This window comes from Chiloscyllium punctatum, chromosome 6 (genome assembly GCF_047496795.1).
Source record: "Chiloscyllium punctatum isolate Juve2018m chromosome 6, sChiPun1.3, whole genome shotgun sequence".
NCBI classification, from domain to species: domain Eukaryota; kingdom Metazoa; phylum Chordata; class Chondrichthyes; order Orectolobiformes; family Hemiscylliidae; genus Chiloscyllium; species Chiloscyllium punctatum.
The window spans coordinates 95,513,798-95,531,395 of record NC_092744.1 but is presented as its reverse complement, the minus strand read 5'-3'; positions in this window follow the sequence as shown (position 1 = coordinate 95,531,395).

The following is a 17,598-nucleotide window of genomic DNA, read 5'->3' as shown; positions in this document are numbered from 1 at the left end:
GACTCCATTGTGAAGGGGACAGACAGGACATTGTGTGGCTGCAGAACCAGGACGGTGTGCTGCCTCGCGGGTAACAGTGTCAAGGATGTCTCTGAGCGATTACAGAACATTCTGAAGTTGGAGAGTGAATGTCCAGAGGTCATTGTGCACATCAGTGCACATGACAGAGGTAGACAAAGGGAATGGGATCCTGTGAAATGAGTATCACGCGTTAGGGAAGAAATTAAAAAGCTGATCTCAAGGGTAGTGATCTCCAGATTGCTCCCAGTGTCACTCACCAGTGGATAGAGAAATAGAAAGATAGGTTGGATGGATTTGTAGCTGAGGAGCTGGTGTACGGGCAAGGGTTTTCAATTCTTGGATCATTGGGATCTCTTCTGGGTTAGGGGTGTCCTGGACAAGAGGATGGGTTGGACTTGAACCAGAGGGTCACCAGTATCACTGGAGGGGGATTTGGTAGTGTTACTGTGGAATGTATAAACTAGTTAGGCAGGAATTTGGGACTCTTAATAAGAGAGGGGAAAATACATTAGCCATCAGAGCAAGTTTCATATTCAGGATATTCTGGGGCACAGTCAAGGGACGGAAAAAATATTTGGTTTAAAGGGCATTCGTTTCAACACACGAGGCCTGACTGGTAAGGCTGACAAGCTCAGAGCATGGATTATTGTGGGGACTGGGATATTATAGCCATAACAGAAACAGGGCTGAGAGAAGGGCAGGACTGGCAGCTCATTGTCCCAGGATACAGAAGCTACAGGCGTGACAGAGGGACAAGTAAGTGAGGAGAGGGAGTTGTCCATTTGATAAGGGAGGACATAAAAACAGTGCTTCGAGAGGACACTCTTAAGGGGTCATAAAATGAGGACATATGGTGAGAAGTTAGAAACAAAGAGGGGATGGTCAGTCGACTAGGATGGTGCTCTAGACCCCCAAAGAGCCAGCGAGTACTAGAAGAACAGATGTGTAGAGAGATTGCAGGTACCTATAGAAATAATAGAATAGTGCTGTTTGGAGATTTTAACTTCCATTGTATTGACTGGGACATTCAGAGTGTAAAAGGCCCCTATTGGGTGGAATTTGTTCAATGTGTCCAAGAAATTTCCCTAGATCAATATATAGGAGGCCCCACTCTACTCAGGTAGGAGCAACACTGGACCTCCCCTCAGAAACCGAAGTCGGACAAGTGACTGAAGTGGCAATCGAAGAGCACTTTGGGTCCAGTGACCACAACTGTCATCGTTTTAACATAGTTATTGAAGAAGATCAGACATCTCCACAGATTAAGGTCTTTAACTGGAGCAGAGCCAGTTTTGGGACCATTAGGCAGGATCGAGCAGGGGTCGATTGAGTGAATTAAAAATCACACAACACCGGGTTATTTCAAAACACTAGCTTTCAAAGCGCAGGTGATCAACTTTAAAGATAAAATTAACATTTAATTTGTTTGATTTTACATTCCACGACGCTAGGACCCTGTTGCTATCAATTCTATGTCTTATGATTGGGCTCCACAACAACCTGATGAAGAAGCTGCTCTCTGAAACCTATTGCCTCCAAATAAACCTATTGGACTGGAAGCTTGTGTTGTGTGATTTTTAACATTGTACATTCCAGTCCAACACAGGCTACTCCACATCATGCTCCCATCAACTGGGTGAGTCTATTTGAAGGAAAAGGAATGACTGACAAATTGTAGACTTCTAAAAGTGTCATATCAAGAATCCAGGGTCAGTATGTCCCTGTTAGTGTGAAGGGAAAAGCTGGCAGGTTTTGCGATCCCTGGCTCGTGAGGGATATTGAGGCTCTGTTCAAGAAAAAATAAAACATTGTCTTCAATGTTTCTGTATCAACGTAACCTCTTCCAGTCGTAAAGACAGGATCACTCGCTGGAGACTCTACAATCCTTTCAGGACCCTGCAGCACGACCGATCTTCAGAAACCAGTGAAAGCCTGTGACTCTCCCAATCCAGTTCTGACAAGACTCACTATCTGTGGGACATCCTCCTGTAGCCAGCACCCACCCTATCAATGTAAGTTCCTCCTGTATCTCTATGCATTTACTCCATAACCTTCTCCAGCTCTTACACCCCTATCTGTGTAAATGTCACCCTCCCCTACAAACCTTCCCACTTTGACCAAACTAGAGATGATTACTAATGCTCCCTTATCTGTGAAACTGTCTCCAAACAAGATTACCGTCCTTCTGAAAAATCCTTCAGACTCCACACCCTCCATGTCGAAATTATCTGCAAAAGTAAACCTTCCTATATCTATGAACATCTTCAATCACGACTACCCTCCCTATCTCAGTTTGGTCCTCCAGTCTATATAACCCGCTTTATCTCAGTCATCTGTTCCATTCACCGCACTCTGGGGAAAAATAAGCTTCTTGCTCTCCACCCTGTCTGTACATCCCATGATTTTGTAGACCTCAATCAGGTCCCCAGTCAACTTTTGTCTATCTAATGAAAATAATCCGAATCTATTCTAACTTCCTAAATAACTAGCCCCTTCCATACCAGACAAAATCCTGGTGAACTTCCTCTGCACCCTCTCCAAAGCAAAGCATCCACATCCTTTTGGTAATGTGGTGATCAGAACTGCATGTATTATTCCAAATGTGGTCGAAGCAAAGTCCAATGCAACTGTAACATGACCTGCCAACTCCTTTACTCAATATCCCATCCAATGAAGGAAATCATGCCGTATGCTGCCTTAACCACTTTACTGACCTTCGTTGTCACCTTCAACGAACAATGGACCTGAATACCCAGATCTCTCTGTACGTCAGATTTCACCAAGACCTTTTCATTTACTTTGGTCTTGAATTGGATTTTCTGAAATGCATCATCTTGCATTTGCCTAGATTGGGCTCCCCATTTGCCATTTCTCTGCCCATCTCTCTACTGCTGTATTCTCTGACTCTTGACTATCTGCTACTCCACCAATCTTAGTGTCATCTGCAAACTTGCTAATCAGGCAAACTATTCCTTCCTCCAAATAATTTATGTTTATCACAAAGACAGTGGATCCCGCAAGGATCCTTGTGGAACAGCATTGGGCACTGGTCTCCATTTTGAGAAATTCATTTTACTATAATCCATGTACATGTCCAAAAGTTAAGTAAATGTCCCTAATGTAACCATCTCTACCACCAACGCTGGCAGTGCATTCCACACACCCACCACTCTGCATAATGCACCTACCTCTGACATCTCCCATAAACCCACCTCCAATTACCTTAAAATTATGCCCCAACGTAATAGCCATTTTCACGATGGGAAAATTCTCGGGACACCCACTCTCTGTATGCCTCGCATCATCTCGTGCACCTCAATCAAGTCAGCTCTCATGCTATTCATTCCAATGGGAGAAGCCCTGGCTTCCCCAACATTTCTTCATTAGACCTACCCTACAATCCAGAAAACATCCTGATAAGTCTCTTCTGCGCCCTCTCCAAAGTTTCCACAACTTTCCTATAATGAGGCGACCAGAACATAACACAATATTCCAAGAGTGGACTACCCAGGGGTATATGGAGCTGCAGCCTCACGTCACTGGTCTTAAACTCAATATCCTTGCTAAAGAATGCTAAGACATCACACGCCCTCTTCACACCCTTTCAACATGGCTGGCATATGTGAAGGATCTATGGACGTGGACCCCAAGATTCTTCTCTTACTCCACACTACCTCGAACCCTACCTTTAACCCAATAGAAGTTCTCAGCAGAAACCTTCAATCTTCAACCCTCCCTATTTTGGTACCTTCCTCCAATCCCCACAAAATCCACAAACTGTGAAACGTCTTCCAGTCCCTACAATCCTCCTTAGCTCTGTAACCTCCTTTATTAGCGAGAACTGTTAAAATTATCGAAGCCAATTTTAGCCACTTCAATATTACTAATAACTACAAAATCGTCTAATCCTGATATTCCTCCCTAACTCTGTAACCTCCACCATCCTACAGTACCCTTCTCGGGAATATTGTAGAAGAAGGAAGAGTTTTATAGTACGGGTCATGATAGGAGGTAGGAAGGACTGCAGAATCTGGAGGGTGGTCCAAATATAGGAGGGGATAGGGATCTTGCAACACGTTAGAGGGAGCGAGATTCATAGAACCTGCAGGATGAGACCGGGAATGGGTTGTGGAACCTGAAGGATATATTAGTCTGAATGACTGATTTATTTTTGATTAGAATTTTAGGCCAACCTTGATGACCTAATTTTGGAGATGTTTACCAGAATGTCTGTGCACAGCTTCAGATTGCCAGGCTGGGAGATGTGAGATCAGATGTGAATCTATTTGCCCATTCTGTCTGTGTGCCTGATCCTGACCTGGTGCTGCTCTGATGGAAAGCACTCTCCGTGCATCTGGTGGTCTCCAGATCTACATGGCTGACCAGAGCTCACCTCATCAAAGCCTTCATTTAGAATGTGCTTTATTTTTTCATTATTTTCAAATGGCAGTTTCGTGTGATGCTGGAATTGGGGATTGGGAAATTGAAACCTTTATCATTGGAAGATGGGAAACCTTCAAAAATGAGATTACGGCTTTCCAGAGACAGTATACAGTATTACTATTAGGGTGGAAGGAAATGCTGGTGCGTGTAGGGTATGCTGGATGACGAGAGAACTAAGATTTTGGTTAAGAAAAAGGAGGAATAAAATTGTCACGAAAAATCTCGAGAAATCAAGCGAATCCTCAGACTATAAAGGCTGGAGCAGTGTACTTAAGAGGGTAATCAGGAGGTTAAAAAGTGGACTCGAGATAGCTCTGACAAATAGGGTAAAGGAGAATCCAAAGGGTTTTTATAAATACATAAAGGACAAGAAGGTCAGGAGGGACAAAATAGGGTCCCTCAAAGATCAGCAAGGCAGCCTTTGTGTGCAGACACAGGAGATGGGTCCGATACTAAACAAGTGTTATTCATCAGTGTTTACTGTGGCGAAGGAAATGGAAGAGAAAGAATGTGGGCAAAGAGATGGTGACAACTTGAAAACATTCCTCTTAAAGAGGAGGATGTGCTGGATGTCTTGAAACGCATAAAAGTGGATAAATCCCCAGGAACTGATCAGGTGTACCTTGGAACTTTGCGGGAATCGAGGGAAATGATCGATGTGTGCCTCGCTGAGAGATTTGTATAATCGATCATCACATGTGAAGTATTTGAAATTTTGAGGTTGGATAACATGGCGCCACTATTTAAGAAAGGTGGTCAGGGAAATCTAGGAAACTATAGACCAATGAGCATGACATCAGTAGTTGTTAAAGTGTTGGAGGGAATCCTGCAAGATAGGATTTACATGTATTTGGAAAGGCAAGGAGTGATTAGGGATAGTCAGCATGGCTTTGAGTGTGGGAAAACATGTCTCAAGAAATTGATTGCGTTTTTTGAAGAAGTAACAAAAAGGATTGATGAGGGGCGATCACTGGATATGATCTATATAGACTTCAGCGAGGCATTCGAAAACGTTCCTCCTGGAAGATCGGTTCGCAAGGTTAAATCTCATGGAATACAGGGAGAACTAGCCGTTTGGATAGAGAACTGGCTTGAAGGTTGAAGACAGAGGGTGGTGGCGGATGGTTGCTTTTCACACTGGAGGCCGATGGTGTGCCACAAAGATCAGTGCTGGGTCCGCTACTTTTCGGCATTATATAAAAGATTTGGACGTGAATGTAAGAGGTACAGTTAATAAGTTTGTAGAACACACCAACATTTGAGATATAGCGGTCAGTGAAGAAAGTTGCCTGAGACTACAACGGGATTTTGATCAGATGGGCAAATGGGTTGAGGAGTGACAGATGGAGTTTAGTTCAGATAAATGTGAGGTGCTGCATTTTGGGAAAGCACATCTGAGCAGGACTTATACATTTAATGTCTAGGTCCTAGGGAGTGTTGTTGAAAAAAGACACCTTGGAGTTCCTTAAAAGTAGAGTCGCAAATAAGCAGATAGTGAAGAAAGTGTTTGGTATGCTTTCTTTTAATGGTCAGATCATTGAGTACAGGAGTTGGGAGGTCATGTTGCAGCTGTACAGGACACTGGTTCGGACACTTTTGGAATATTTCGTACAAGCATGGTCTTTTTATTATTGGAAAAATGTTGCGAAACTTGAAAGTGTTCAGAAAAGATTTACAAGGATCTTGCCAGGGTTAGACGATTTGAGCTATTGGGAGAGGCTGAAACGACTGGGACTGTTTTCCCTGGACCGTCAGAGGCTGAGGGGTGACATGCTTCAGGTTTATAAAATAATGAAGGGCATGGATAGGATAAACAGGCAAGGTCTTTTCTATGTGGTGGTGGAGACCAGAGCTAGAAGGCATAGGTTTAGGGTGAGAGATGAATGATTTAAAAGGGGCCTAAGGGGCAACGCTTTCACACAGAGTGTGGTGTATGTATGGAATGTACTGCAGAGGAAGTGGTGGAGGCTGGTACAATTGCAGCATTCAAAAGGCATCTGGATTGGTATATGAATAAAAAAAAGTAGTGGGATATGGGTCAAGTGCTGGCAGATGGCACGAGATTAGGAAAGGATATCTGGGCGGCGTGGACGAGTTGGACCGAAGGGTCCGTTTATGTGCTGTAAGTCTCTAGGTCTCTCTGGCTCTAAATGTGTTCCACTGTTCATTTACAGACTGACATTTCAGTCTGTTTCCCCTGTTTACCTTGGTCAGTTCTCTCTCAATATCATGTAATTGGCTTTGTTACTGATGCTTTAGTATGCTTTATGGTCACTTTAAAATGTCATAATCTCTTTAAATTCCGGTATAATTTCTTGGAGGATCTCGATGCAATATTATTCATTCACTCAGCTTTATCACCCAACGGTCGATCTGAGATAGTTATATCCCTAGCCAGTTGCACAATGTATTATTCAAACAAACACTGACTAAGACATTCAAGAAGGATCTCGGATAATATCACTCTTGCCAATGTGTCTGTTCCAGATTATACAAAGATTGAGGTCTCCCAAAATTATCACACCACCTTTGTTACGAAGTGCAATGAATTCCTGTTTAATGCAGGGATGAGCAACGAAATACTGCAAGGCAGTTTAAAAACTGTTCTCTTGCTTTTGTTTTTGACACGTTGCATCCAGAATTTGCATTTAGGCTGATTCAGCTGCATAATCTGAGGCCAAATGCTTTCTCTGTAATGCCTTTGTTATCCATTAGTGTCAGGGTTCCCATCTTGCTTTTCCATTCTCCCTGAGTTCCTGTAAGGTTGTTTACTGTTGAATATTTATGTTCCACCTTTTGTTCACCATGTAATCACGTCTGTCTGCTGACTAAATCTCATTGTTCTCTGTGTCACAAGTCACCATAATACAGATACTTTGTCCTTGTAAAAAAAAGCACTTCATAATTTACATTTTCCCACAATGTCCTGTTACAATCCTATTCGCTGGTGTACAGTTTTCTTTCAACTCTGTCCCTTCCTTTTCCTTTCTGCTTGTCTTCAGCCACATCCCCATGTTGTTCTGATGCTTCACCTTTTCTCTTTGGATTTGGAAATCTCCTTTCACCTGAACCCTTTCGCAGCATCTTCTCTGTCAGTTTAAAGCCCTGTCCATAAACCTACCGACATGATTGGCCAGGACACTGGTCCCAGCACGGTTGGTTTTAATGGTACTCATGGCATAGAACATAGAAGAATACAACGCAGTACAGGCCCTTTGGCCCTCGATGTTGCACCGATCCAAGCCCGCCTAACCTACACTATCCCACTATCCTCCATATGCCTATCCAATGCCCGTTTAAATGCCCATAAAGATAGAGAGTCCACCACTGCTACTGGCAGGGCATTCCACGAATTCACGACTTGCAGAGTAAAGAATCTACACCTAACATCTGTCCGATACCTACCACCCCTTAATTTAAAGCTATGCCCCCTCGTAATAGCTGACTCCATACGTGGAAAAAGGTTCTCATGGACAACCCTATCTAAACCCCTAAATATCTTGTACACCTCGATCAAGTCACCCCTAAACCTTCTTTTCTAAAATGAAAACAGCCCCAAATGCCTCAGCCTTTCCTCATACGATCTTCCTACCATACCAGGCAACATCCTGCTAAACCTCCTCTGCACCGGTTCAAGTGCCTCCACTTCCTTCCTTTCGTATGGCGACCAAAACTGCACACAATACTCCAGATGCGGCCGCACCAGAGTCTTTTACAACTGCAACATGACCTCAGGACTCCGGAACTCAATTCCTCTACCGATAAAAGCCAGTACACCATACGCCTTCTTCACTGCACTATTTACCTGGGTGGCAACTTTCAAAGATCTGTGTACATGGACACCAAGATCCCTCTGCTCATCCACATGACCAAGTATCCGACCATTAGCCCAGTACCCCATCTTTTTGTTACTCTTACCAAAGTGAATCACCTCACACTTAGCTACATTGAACTCCATTTGCCACCTTTCTGACCAGCTCTGCAGCTTATCTATATCCCGCTGTAACCTGCCACATCCTTCCTCACTGTCAACAACTCCACCGACTTTCGTATCATCCGCAAACTTGCTCACCCAACCTTCTAGCACTTCCTCCAGGCCATTTATAAAAATGACAAACAGCAATGCTCCCAAAACAGTTCCTTGCAGAACACCGCTAGTAACGGCACTCCAAGATGAACCTTTTCCATCTACTACCCTCTGTCTTCTTCCAGACAGCCAATTCCTAATCCAAAACTCCAACTCACACTCAATGCCTAAACACCGAATTTTTTTCAGTAGCCTACAATGGGGCATCTTCTCAAACGCATTACTGAAATCCATATACACCACATCTACCGCTTTCCCCTCGTCCACCTCCTTAGTCACCTTATCGAGAATTCAATAAGGTTTGTGAGGCACGACGTGCCCTTCACAAAACCAATGCTGACTATCCCTGATCACATTATTCCTATCCAGATGTTCATAAATCCAATCCCTTACAATTCTCTCTAAGACTTTGCCACAACAGGAATGAGACTCACCGGCCTTTAGTTACTAGGGTTATCCCTACTCCCCTTCTTGAACAAGGGAACCACATTTGCTATCCTCCAGTCTTCCGGCACTATTTCTGGAGACAACGAGGACATAAAAATCAAGGCCAGTGGCTCTGCAATCTCCTCCCTTGCTTCCCAGAGAATCCTGGAATAAATGCCATCAGGCCCAGGGGACATCTATTTTCACCCTTTCCAGAATTTCCAACACCTCTTCCCTACATACCTTAAAGCCGTCCATTCTAATTAATTGTGACTCAGTATTCACATCGGCAACAATGTCCTGTTCCTGAATGAATACTGACGAAAAGTATTCATTCAGTATCTCCCCAGTCTCTTCAGCCTCCACACACAACTTCCCACTACTATCCTTGATTGGACCTATTCCTACCCTAGTCATTCTTTTATTCCTGACATACCTATAGAACGCCTTAGGGTTTTCCCTCATCCTACCAACTAAGGACTTTTCATGTCCCCTCGTTGCTGCTCTTAGCTCTCTCTTCAGATCCTTCCTGGCTACCTTAAAACACTCAATTGCCCCAATTGAACCTTCACGCCTCATCTTTACATACTAAATCCAGTATGGCCTCACATCTTGTTGTTCTGTCTACATATTGTGTCAGGAAACCCTCCTGCATACATTGGACAAACACCAAACCATCCAACGAACTCAAGCTATAGCTTTCCCAATCAATATCAGGAAAGTTAAAGCCCCCATTACAACCACCCTATTACTTTCATTCTTCTCCTGAACCATCCTCCCAATCATTTCTTCTACTGGCCTCATCTTTACATGTTGCTGTCTCTGGCTGAGCAGCATCTCAGGCCCACCCTGACCAACCTTTGAGCTAAGTGGATTGCCAGATCATTTCAGAGGGAATTTGAGAGTCAAACCCTTTGCTCTGGATCTGGATTCATATGTTGGCCAGACCAGCAACCTATAACAGATTTCCTGACTTAAAGGGTATTAAGTAGCCAGAGGGGTATCCCTGCTTCCGGGATTAAATTCTGGATGAACAGTCGAGTGAGAGTTACCCGAGGCCATTGCCTGGCCCACTGACAACTCCCTCATCCGTGAGTGCTGATCCCACTGCACCGTCTTCGTGACCGTGGTTTCATCGTGATACCTTCCTGCACTCTAGTGATAGCTCTCCATGTGATATCTGTCACCGTGAGGTTTTAATTGATGCCAGTGACTGCAGCTTTGCAGTTACTCAAGATCCTGAGCCAACAGATCTCTCCACTCCAGGGAGACGAGGTAGCACAGGCCAGGGACGGAGACTGGGATATTCCAGATCTTTGTGGTGCTCAGTGCCATTCTCCATGTGTAACCCTCAGTCTAATTTCCCATTCTCTCTGTTTCTCTGTCGCCTGTAGGTAATCAGGATGTTTCTGACTCAGCAGAATTCCCAATTCCTGTTTCGTTCATCACCACACTGAAGATATTTGGTCAGCCAGAGAGAAGGAGAGAGAGAGAGAGATCTGGAGCCTTCAGTAAATTCTGCAGATAGGTAAGATCACTCACAGTGAACGGAGCAGAGTGCATGTAATATATCGAACTTTGGTCCGGAAGACATGACATCGATACAGTGTTGAAGCACGAACACAGAGCATGATGGTTTCCAGGCTCAATCCCCACCCTCTTGTTTACTTTCATCACTGCAGTACTGAGCCTTCCCATGTCAATATGGGAAGTTGACAGTTATCAATCCAGGTCTGTGCTGTCTTAGTGAGAATCAGTACAACAGAAGGGAAAGCAGGCCTCCCCTAAGTAGATGGCATTGAAACCTGGGATCCTTCTGTTCTATATTCCCGCTCACGCTGTCTCTTGTCGTGTGATAGAGTCATACAGCAAGGAGACATACATTTCGGTCCAACTCATTTGCGCCAGTGTCTTGAATACTTGTACTTCCCAGAAAATTTCATGTTTCTATAATCTCCACCCTCCCATATTCCCACTGTATATTTCAAATCTACTCCAATGCTGACGACTCTCCCTATGTGTAAATTGCTTCAGTTTCGGTAACATGCCCAGTCTCAATAATCTCATTCTGCACTCCGTACAATAATGCCTATTTATGTAGTCTTGAACAATAGTTACAGTGCCCCCGTCTCTATTAAATCCTCCAGCCTGGACCAAGATGCCCACCTGCCTACCTTCCTCAAGCCCCAGGAGAACATGATATCACTGTAATGTTATGCAGGCTCTATAACTCACCTGCCACCTGGCCTGCAGCACCACACGATCACAGTAACCTTCTCCCATCCCTACCGCGCTCCTTATCAACATAAACATCTCCAAACACTTTTCAAACAACAACAGCACTTCACATTTCTGTTTGCTCCTCCACTCCCTACATCCCTCCCAGCACCTCAAACACCCTCTCTTTGTGTAATTCTGCAATTTGGGGCAGCCCAGTGACTCAATAGTGAGCAATGGTGCCTCACAGCGCCAGCGACCCAGGTTCGTTTGGTGACTGTCTTTGTGGTGTTTGCACATTCTCCCTGTGTCTGTGTGGGTTTCCTCTGGGTGCTCCGGTTTCATCCCAAAGGCCAAAGATGTACAGGAGAGGTCAAGTGGCCATTCTAAGTTGCCCATAATGTTTGTTGCAATGTCAGAGAGAAGTGAGTTTGGGTGGGTTACTCTTTGGAGAGTTGTTGTGGACTTGTTGGGCTGAAGTACCTGTTCGCATGTTGAAGGGAATCTAATCTAAACTCTCCCTCTGCGTTCCATATTACTGTCCCTAAATATATACATCTATCCATAAACAGCCCCAAACTCTTCAAACCTCCGAGTCTCTGTGAGCTCCCACTGCTCCCTCCTGAACTGTGTAACGTTTCCAGTCCTGGAACACTGAAAATGTGAACATCCTACAATCCTCCCTATCTGCGTAATCCTCTCAGGTCCCTGTAAAACCCCCGATCTGTGGAACCAACTCCAATGCTTGTGACTCTCCCAATCAGTTTCTACAAGACTTACTATCTCTTTTACATCCTCCCGTCACTATCACCAGCCCTGTCAATGTTCGCTCTTCCGGTCCCCCCATCAATCTAATCATCTCCATAACCTTCTCCAGCTCTTAAACCCCTATCTGTGTAAACATTACACTCCCCTACAACCATCCCTAAAGCAGAAACCTCCTCCAGTGTGTGCAAGTCTCCTTATCTGTGTTCGTGTCTTCAGTCCCTATTGCTGTTCCTGTCTCTGTAAACTGTCAGATTGTCCAGCTTTCCAGTCCAATTAATTTCCAGAACCTCAGCATCCGACATCAACAAATGTTTTCATTAACTACAGCCTTTCTTATCTGTGTTCGTTCCTCAATGCCATACTACTTCATAATCTCTGTAAATAGCACCATTCCACAAAATACTCCCTGTCTGTGTAAACTACCCCAATCCTACAGTGAGAAGCCTCACTGCCCTTTTGATCACCTGTGGCCCCTTCAGATCTCCATGTATCTTTCCTGACTCCATTGAATACAGCTCATCTCATGTTATAACTACTCGAAATCATCTGTTTCTCACCATCTCTGTGATATTCTTCAGTTACTGCAATTCTCATTCTTTATCTCCAGATCTTCCAATCCCCCTGGTCAATGTAAGGTTACTGATCCCTTGCAGCATGTTTAATACCTGCAGCAGCCTCCAACTCTTCAATACAGCCTGTCGTTGTAACCTCCTCAAATACTTCAGTATTTGTTATATCTTCCAGTATCTGCAACCCTGTTGATTTCTGTAACCTCCTCCAAAACAGCACTCCACATCTCTGTGTAACTGATGGGAATGTTGCAAACCTGCCTTTACAGTCCTCACTAACTCTCTGAACTCCTGCTGCCCTACAACCCTCAGTATCTCTGGCTCCTCCAATCCCTACACTTCTCCCAGGCTGTGTGAACTTTTCCAGCCCCTTCAACCCTCCCTATCTCACTCACTCCTGCAACTTCAACTATTGTCCATGTCAGTGTAATTCCCAGCACCAACAATCCTTCCGGTCTCTATAAACTCCTGCAGCTCCAACTACCACCCCTATCAGTGTAATCTCCAGTCCGTCCAACCCTCCCTTTCTCTATAAATTCCTGTAGCTCCCAATACCATCCAATCTGTCGAATCCACATTGCCTATAACCCTCCCTTTCTCTAAACACCTCTGTAGCTCCAACTGGTACTGTGTAATCTATAGTCCCTATATTCCTCCTGATCTCTGTAAATCCTTCAGAATTGATAACCCTGTAACTCTCCTTGACATCTTTCAGCCCGACAATCGATCTGATCTCTCACCACCAACAGTGATCTCAAACCACCCGAACTCTGTATCATCCTCCAGTCTCTCCAACCCAGCTCTGTTTTTTTTTTCTCTGTTAGCTTCTCTGGTAACTGTATTCCCCTTTATCTCCGGTTACAGATCCTTTTTCAGGGAAACAATGTCTCAGTACCGAATCTGTAAGAACAAAATAATCTTTTGTGTATCAATAAATCTGCCTCATTTAATAAATTTTAACGACTGCAAGTTCAACCTTCTCCACCTCTTCTCATCAATATCCCTCCATTTTGAAGAACAGCCTGGTGAACCTTCACTGGGCTGCGTCTAATGCAAAGACATTTTCCCTCTAGATAGGGGACTAAACCTGTTCACCGTATTGTCAGTGTGGGCTGACTGGAGTCCTCTATATTTATTACAAGCTTCCCCTATTTTTATTCTCCAATCCCTTTGAAATTAATGCCATCATTCCATTTACCTTCTCTATGACCTGTTGTCCCTGTATTCCACTTTTCTGAGATTTATACACAAGGATTCCCACGTTACTCAGTGGCGGAGCTTTCTGCCATTGATCTGAAACCAAGAGGCGACAGTAATAATCAGGTAAGTGCTGGAATGTATGGTAAAAGATATGCCAGAAATGCTAACTGCACACTTAGAAACCCATGGAATAAGCGCAGTCCATAAGACCATCATGTATAGGGGTAGAATTAGGCCATTCATTCCATCAGGTCTATTCCACTATTCGAATATGGATGAATTGATTCTCAACACCATTCTCCCATTTACTCCCTGTAACCCTTGATCCCCTTACTCATCAAGAACCGAGCTATCTCGGAGTTAGATACACTGAATCACTTAGCATCCACAGCCCCATGAGGCAGTGAGTTCCACAGGTCCATCACCCTCTGGCTGAATAAATTCCTCCACATCTACATACCAAAGGGTCATCCCGTCACTCTGAAGCAGTGCCCTTGGACCCTAGACTCTCGTACTAGTGGAAACATCCTCCCCACGTCCGTTCCATTCAGGCCCCTCAGTATTCTGTAAGTTTGAATGAGGTTCTGCCGCCCCCTCTGAAACTTCATCAAGTACAGACCCAGAGACTTCACCTGGTCCTCATATGGCACGGATTTCATCCCTGGGATACTTCTTGGAAACCCATTTCTCGTACCCCTTCACATCCTTTGTCCAGACTCTGAATGGTTAACGTGTAGAGTGTAGTCCCAACACTGACCCCTGCGGAGCTCCCTTCATCACCAATTTCCATCGTGAAAAAGACCCCTTTCTTCACACTCTCTGCCTTGTGCCAATCAGAGAAATCCTCTCTCCATGTTAAGCATGTTGTTCTGAAACGGAAATTTTATTTCACACCCACTGCTGGATTTATTTTTCTGTCTGGCTGTAAACAGCAGAGTTTCACCATTACCTGCCCATCTGTAATTCCCTGGAGAAGTTGGTGGTGATCTGCCTTCCTAACCCACTGCAGTCGTTTGGGTGTAGGGACAGACACATTGCTGGGAGGATGGAGCGTGTCTTGGAGGGCACCTTGGAAATGCTGGTGTTCCCGTGCACCCGGAGCTCCTGTCCTTCCAGGGTATAGTGGTTCCGGGTTTGTGAAGTGCTATTGAAAGACCCTTCCTGAGTGACATCAGTGCTACTTGTAGATCTTTTATTCATTCATGAACATGAGCTTTGTTGGCTGGACCAGCGTTTATTGTTGATTTGGAGTTGTCCCTGAGAAGGTGATGGTGGGCTGCCTTCCTGAGCCACTGCACCAGCCGTTGGAGCTGTTGTTATCTGTGTCCCCTCCAGCAGGCGCTACAACACTCCTCATGGCTGTAACTGCAGACAGACAATACAGCTCTCCCTTTCATATCTGACATCCTCCTCGCCTTATAAATCTGACAATTCCTCACAATATCTCACCTCCTCCATTCACATCTGTGCCTGAGATCTCTAAAATTTCTTTAATCTTGTATAAACATCTGATCGCCCAAACTCTCTCCTTTTTAAAATTTGTAACCCCTTCAGTTTCTGTAACTCTCCATATCACTGTAATCAATGGCAGCACAGATTCCCTTCCTTAAATCTCTATAATTACAATGGTTGTGTGTGTAAAATTGACACTTTTCATCCTCCTTATCCATCTCAGGACTTCCAGCCCCCACAATCCCACTATGTGGAATGCTCCCATTCTCTGCACCTCCTCATTTCCTGAGGGTCTTTGAACACCATCAGTGCCCAAACGTTTATATTACCCCCAGTTACTGCAAGTCTTCTCACTCTGTCACATCCAAGTCTCCAGGACCAGTCAACACTTGCTGGATGTCAATTTGCATTTGTTGAAGTCTGCACATCTCTGTAAGCAGTTCTGAAAAAAGCCCTTTAGGCTCTACAAATCTGCGTCATGAACAAGCTACCATCTTTCAATTTCCTTTGCCTTCTTCGATGTCTGAAACTCTCACTGTCTCTTCAGTAAACTTCTTTAGTTGCTGCAGGTCTGCCTTGCTCCCCACATAACCAGTTCCATCCCATACAGCTTGCTCAATCACTGTAACACCCTCTGCTCTGTCTAATCCTCCTCGTTTCCACTGTTTTCCAGACACAACAGCGATCCTATAAGAGAGCAGTGTGGAATGGGACGTTATAAATCTCAGCTGAGGCTTGAGGCCTAACATTGCCTGGGAGTCGCAAAGGGAGGAAACCTGAGTGAAAGCAGCACAAAGCGGAAGAAAATACATCAGCAACGAGGATCAAGGCCGACTGGGACTTGGAGTTGGAGAAACAGCACAGCAGGAGGCTTAATATCAGCACCGAGCCACAGAGGGAGTGACCGTGTGAGGGAGCAACTTGGAGCAGAGGCTTGAGGCTCACTCACACCTGGGAGTTAGAGGCAGCAAAGTGGGAGGATATAAATCAGCACTGAGGATCGAGGCCTAATTGTGCCTGGGAGTCACAGAGACGGTGACAGTGTGAGGGAGTGGAGTGAAGTGGGAGCTGGAGGATTATACGTACCTGGGAGTCAGAGAGACGGTGACCCTGTGAGGGAGCAGAGTGGATGGGACTTGGAGGGATTACACATACCCGGGAATCACAGAGATGGTGACCCTGTGAGGGAGCAGAGTGGAGTGGGAGCTGGAGGAGTACACGTCCCTGGGAGTTACAGAGACGGTGACACTGTGAGGGAGCAGAGTGGAGTGGGAGCTGGAGGATTACACGTCCCTGGGAGTCACAGAGACGGTGACACTGTGAGGGAGCAGAGTGGAGTGGGAGCTGGAGGATTACACGTCCCTGGGAGTCACAGAGACGGTGACACTGTGAGGGAGCAGAGTGGAGTGGGAGCTGGAGGATTACACGTCCCTGGGAGTCACAGAGACGGTGACACTGTGAGGGAGCAGAGTGGAGTGGGAGCTGGAGGATTACACGTACCTGGGAGTCACAGAGATAACTTTCGGCTGCTGGGACCTGCCTGCACTGATTTTGACAGAAGTGCAAGAGCCATCACAGAAAAGGCTGTAAGTTCATTGGCTGATAAATGCACCGTTATAAGCAACTGTATGTTAATTGCTATAAGTTAGCAAATTTATTTTTTCAACTTCTGAAATAAGGGTTGAACACAGAAATATGAGGGCGAAGTGAAATTCTGAGCTAGTATAGTAAATGTCCCTCAGTAAGCCACAGTTGGAAAAGGGACTTAACCATATTGTTATTTCCCTGATGTTAACTTCATTCTAAGTAATTAGTTAAGTTACTCTAGACATGTTGCATTTCACGACATGGCAAGACATATTTGTCAGGTGGAAAATGTATTCTGTTACATTGGGAAGTCATAGCCCCTGCTGATGTCCTAGATGAACACTGGGTCTTGGAGCTCAGACAGTGACTAGAGACTGTATTATGCTGATAGTTAGGGGATAGCACACATACAGAGCAGATCAGACTGCAGACATGACGGCCTGGAATACAGAAGGGAATAGGGTACTAGGCAGTTGAAAAGAAACAGTCAGGGAATCCAGGAATAGCCTGATGTCTCCCTCCTACTGTTTTCCACGACATAAATCAACTAACATCTGAGGTATTGAGACTTATTTTACTTCAGATTAAATTGGTTGAATATACTTTCCCCCAGCCTAATATCCCAAATATCCCTCCTCTTCCATGTATATACAAGCTGCTCCAGGTGAGGTTGCAGCTCCCAACCTGACGTTCCATTGCTCCTTGCTGCTCCATGTCAATAGAAGCTGCTGCAAGTAAGATTGGAGCTCCCACTCTGATGTCCCAATGCTCCCTGCTGCTCCATGTCATTAAAAGCTGCTCTAGGTGAGAGTGGAGCTCCCAGACTGA